This window comes from Papaver somniferum, chromosome 3 (genome assembly GCF_003573695.1).
Source record: "Papaver somniferum cultivar HN1 chromosome 3, ASM357369v1, whole genome shotgun sequence".
NCBI lineage: Eukaryota > Viridiplantae > Streptophyta > Magnoliopsida > Ranunculales > Papaveraceae > Papaver > Papaver somniferum.
Window position 1 is genome coordinate 75,052,396 of NC_039360.1, and position 5,541 is coordinate 75,057,936.

At 35.1% G+C, this 5,541-nt stretch overlaps 1 long non-coding RNA gene across 2 annotated transcripts; it reads left to right on the forward strand.

The window, feature by feature from the left end:
• Positions 1–1,259: 1,259 nt before the first annotated feature.
• LOC113356517 lies at positions 1,260–5,541 on the forward strand. Of its 2 annotated transcripts, XR_003363033.1 has the most exons (7): positions 1,260–2,688; positions 3,388–3,459; positions 4,024–4,409; positions 4,518–4,544; positions 4,647–4,689; positions 4,788–4,949; positions 5,253–5,541. It is a non-coding gene; the product is annotated as an uncharacterized LOC113356517 (long non-coding RNA). The 2 variants fall into 2 exon arrangements; XR_003363032.1 differs by having other exon boundaries at positions 4,024–4,544.

Here is a 5,541-nt window from a genome sequence, read left to right on the forward strand (position 1 = left end):
GGTAAGATAACAGTGCACAGAGGGAAGTAGGTAATATTTTGTTGTAATTGCGTCTCAATTAGCCATCATACTTGAGAGTTAAGTTGGAAAAAACATACATCTTTGACTACTTTTTACATGGATGAAATCCTTTTAGTAGAATTGATCTTTAGTTCATTTGAAATATGTTGTTTCCAGTTTCAGTTTTTCAATTTCTTCTTTCTCTTTCAATTTGAAGGTTTCATATGTCAATCTAACACGAATTTATTTTTTCCATTTTAAGGTTTGTCAAGGTTGAAGAGGTGAACTACTTTGAAGAAAGAACTCTGAAGAACTGAAGAACATAAAAAGGTATAAGTTTAAATTATTGTAGTTATACGATTACTATTTCTATGAACTAGTAGTGAAGTTGTTTTGATTGTACTTCAATATTGTTTTTGTGAAGTTGTTCTGATTTTGGATGATAATAGCATTCTGAGATTTGGGTGTTTGCTGAACATGATAACAGAACATGATAAATAGTCCTAGTGGTGATTCTGAAAAGCTACTTGTAGATCATTCTCTCTTCGTTGAGTGGATGTTTTTGTCGTTAACCTAAGGGATTTATCTTTTTTTTTTTATATATGTTCACACTTTTGTACATGTGCTTAGCATTCTAACATGTAGATTCTTATGCAGTTGTGCATAAGGAAAATTCTCAGGCAGTTGTTCTTTATCTTTTTTTTTCTTTTTTTGAAACACTTTTGTACATGTGCTTAGTATGCTAGCATGTATATTCTTATGCGTTTGTGCATAAGGAAGACTCTCAGGCAGATTCTTATGTAGTTCTGCATAAAGAAGACTCTCAAGCAATTGTGCTTAAAACACTTTGAATCGTAATGTATCTATGTGAACCGGAAATATTAATATAATCATCTTTTCTTTATGGATGTGTGTTGTAAAGACCCTCAAGCTCTTCAACGCTATTAGACTAGACAAGAGACGATTTAGCCAATAATAACTCGATTATTTTTACACGAACGTTAATTAATAGAAATTAATCTAACAACTAATTAGATACGAAAATAGTATCGTTAGATAGATATTGAAAAGTTATGCGAAATGGATTACTCGCACGTGTCTTACGGATACCGTACGAAGAAGAAATCATAGGGTGAGTATGAAGGGTAAAATCGTCATTTCATGGAAAATCACTATTGACGTAAAACAGACACGTTGTGGCTAAGATTATCACAAGCAGGTGCGCGTCCTAGTGGGTCTTATCACCAAAACCGATCGAAGAGAAGTCATTTTCTCTTTTCTTTCTTATTCTTTTTCTCTTTCCTTTTTATTCCTTCTCTCTGGCGATTCTGAGGAGCGATTGTTGAACTGAGAGATCGAGAAGAACAAATCAAGAAAACCGATGATAAGAGATGATGTTGTTGTGGATCAGGATGAAGAACAATTAAGGGAGTGTTGGGATTTCGTCTGTGGTGACAAACAAAGAGAAGCAGAATTAGGGTTCTTAGATTTGAATGATGTTCTGAAGGTTTTCAAGATCATGTGTAGAGCTACTGCTAGATACAGAAGCGTGGGTAGTCGTTTAATTGAGTTTTCGAAGTTGATTCGGTGGTGAATTGAAGAATTAGGGTTTCTCAAGATGAACTGGAAGTCGATTTGTGATGTATAAGAAGAATTAATGAGTGGGTTTAATAGATTGCGGATCGATATGGGGTTAATTAGGTGCTATAGAGTTGTTCTTGAGGAAATGAAGAGTTGGGGTTTCACAGGAAAGCTCGGGGAAGATTAAAAAGAGGAAGTTGTTGTTTTAGGAGATTAAATTAAGGTTGGGTTTGCTCTGAATTGAAGTTTAGTTGGATGTATTGGATTAATTTAAATTGTATGAGAAATTGAATCAGAAATTAGGGTTTTTGAGAATAGAAGATGGTGATGAAGATTAGGAGTCTGACATCGAGAAAAGAAGGATACAATGGAGGAAACCAGTTGGTGATGGTGGTGTCAGTTCAGATGTTGATTCAAATCAAGAAGAATCGGATAAGGTAAATAAGGGTTCTCTTATTTGAATATGTTTTCATGGAATTGAGTATGACTTGATGGATTATTTCATGGGTTTGTGTTGTTATTTGAATTCCTGAGTTTATGCCTCGGATGATGAAGTTGTGTATGTGTGTTGGGTGATAGAGATGGAGTTTGCAGATGATATATTCATTATGCTTGAATAGAATTTGGTGGTGCTATGGCAGGTGGCGATGAATATTTTGGTTACAGAGGCATTGGCGGTGATTGCAGTGAGGAGGTGAAGATGTTAATGAGAGTTATAGCTATAATCTGGTGGAGTTACAGTTAAGGATTAGATGAATGGTTAGGGATTATATGTGAACTGATGATGCAGGTATTTTGGTTTAGTAAGTGCAAATTCATGATGTTGTTAAGAAGAGAGCTGAATTGCAAAGTTCATAGGATAAATGAGAATTCAGGGCATGAGATTGGTGTTATCTGAATTTGAGAATAAGGCATGAGATGTGTTTTAGAGGTGATTGTGTTGAACTGAACTGGGTTGAGGCAGTTCACTGCTTAGCTGCAGTTGTAAGGATTTGGAGGTGCAAGTGAACTTCAGCAAGAAGAATGTGCCTTCAGTTGAGGATGTTGTGGATTAGTATTGTAGCTAGCTGAGTGTAGAAGGAGTCTGGCTTAGTACTGCAATTGCAGGTAAAGCTTGAATTCAGTTGTATTGAAATTGTAGAATTGTTTAGAATGAAAGTTTGTACATTGTATTGATGCTATGAATAGATTGAAGTTGAATCTGAGTTAGAGTTGTAAAGTTAGAATTGCATGTGTTAGAAGAACACTTGACCTATCTGACTGAACTTACTCAGTCTGATTCAGTTATGTTTACCAGACTCGGTCTATCTGACTGAGTTGAGTTACCCTACAACCTGAGTTGAATCGGTTTGACTCAGACTTGACCATTTGACCAGGACCTTGACTTGATTTGGACGTCGACTGTTGTTTGACCTGCACCCGTTAGTTTGACCGTTGTTGACCATAAGGACCAGGCCTTAGGTTGAGGAGATGGGTTGTTGGGCTTGGGCTTATAGTTAGTTTCTAGGCCTTAGGTTGAGGAGATGGGTTGTTGGGCTTGGGTTTATAGTTAGTTTCTATTTTGATGTGTTGGACCTTTGTGGTCCAAATTAACCATTGACTTCTTCTACAAAGTTGTAGATACTCATTTGACCTAGCTAGTATGATATAGAATCAACCTAATTGAATTAGTAAACCTTTAGCTATGCTAAAGATAGAGAATGAAAAGGTGTAAAGTTATAAATGGGCTTAGAACGATTAGATAGACTTGAATGAGCCTTGTATGATCTTTTGGATAAATTCTTAGACTTCTTGTGTGATTAACAGTTAGTCTATATTAACAACGATCGATTCAAAGGATGAACCGGAGGATCGTGGATCGGCTTGTCATCAAAAGAGGTGTGGGAATGCATTTGACTCTTTAATAACCATTTATGTTTTCTTTTACAAAAGTTTATGTTTAACAATTCATGCATTGTTGGTTTATGCATTCCATGCTTTATTTAAACTGCTTTACAATTATTCTGTTGATTCTTTGAATCTTTCCATGGACTGGAAAGGACTTGTAATGTTTGTTATTTCCATGCTTTATTTAAACTGCTTTACAATTATTCTGTTGATTCTTTGAATCTTTCCATGGACTGGAAAGGACTTGTAATGTTTGTTATAATATGGATTGTTATGGGAAATAAGGATTTCCACTTGTGGTATATAGGATATGCTCCTTCGCATTTATATCTAGTGCTTTTATGAGTAATCGGAGTGGAAGTGGGCTTCAATATTAGTAATCGGAATGGAAGTGGGCTTCTATATTTTACATTGTTTGTAGAAGGAGTTTGTCCATATACTTGTTTGTTTGTTTCACTGACTTGGTCACTGTTTAATGCTTCGGAAACATGTAATGTTTTCCAAATCTTGCATATGATTGCTTAGAAGTTAAATGTTAATTATTCCCACTTTCAGTTTCAGAGACATACTAGAGTTGCGCAGCGAAAGCTCCGAGAAGTTGACTTCTTTAGTTGGTTATAATCTGATATGTTTATTATGTTGTATATTCTATTTGTAAACCAAATGACTATTTTATATGTATCATTTGAGAGAATATCTTGTATATATATTTCTGAGCGGGGTTAGTTTTAGGTTAAGTTTTATAGCAGATTTCTTATTTGTTTGTTTCAGTAAATGTATTAGTTTTAGTGCCCCTGTCTTTAGTTAATCTCTTGGATAAGTCAGTTGTTAGCTTAGGGGGCGCTACATGTGTGGTTTGGGTTTTGTTGTATTTTTTTGCGCAGGTGACTGCAGTGAAGGTCAATTAAAGTAGTAGCCACCCGGGGGAATATCAATATCTGGTAAGTACACTTCTTTTGCTTATACTTATCATATTGAGTTTTGTTGGATACTAATCTTCAGTATATAATTGCTTTTGAGGTAATATGCTGTTCGTGATGTTGCTACAGGATTATGTTGTTGTTGACCTTTCTCCGGTAAGTCTCTGTTGTGATTTTCATTGCTCCCATGAAGCCATTGGGTCTAGTGGGTTTTCATAATTAGACAAGTTCCTAATTCTTTCATATTTGTATTGGCAGTTTCAGTATGTCTATTAACAACAAAATATGAAGATAGATTCAGGTGATGTTACTACTTCCTCTTACATTTATTTTATCAATCTGTTGTCAGATTTATATGCGATGTATGAGTTATTTTTTAACACTCTTAAAGTTTCGCAGGAATCAGCAAAAGCTTATGTCTTGTGTTGTCCGGCTTCCCATTCTGCACCGACCTGTGAATTTTCAATTCCCTTTGTTGTCCTTCAACATGATGTAGATACACTCACAGCAGCAGTACGTAGTTTCTGAATGTTCATGATCAACAACTACTCTGAAACGAAGGTAAACAAACTTCTTTTGGAAGCTTTCGTCCATAATGAACAATCATTTCATTCCTTTAGATTAGGTAAACAATGTTGAACATGATACTATTTGCTTGTGCGATTGTATGGTATTGAGGTTGGATTTTAGGAGTGTATTATGGTTTTCTTATTCTCATACATCTCCGTTTAGTTCACTTATAGCAGAGTTTGTTGATATTTTGTTTACATGGTTTTGACTTGTCTCTGCGGATTATACAAAATCTAGGGTTTAGTTTTTTATTTGTGACATCAGTACTGAAACATCAAGTTGGTTATTATGTAGGTATTTGGGCTTAAGTCAAAAAGCAGTACTCTGGTAATATTTTAGAAGCAGTTGAATCTTTGCTGAGGAGACTGGTTAAGCAAGCGGAGTCTGGTGATATTTAGTATTTCTTTCCCTGTTTTTCAATGCCTCTGTCAGTTGACACAAACTAGGTTACCCATCCATTTATAAACATCAACATAGATCGAATATTGTATGTCAGTCACAACATACATAAGTTTACTTGTGTACATTTGTATCAATTGAAGAATCCTTTCTTTTATGATAATATTATCAGTGGTGATTCTCG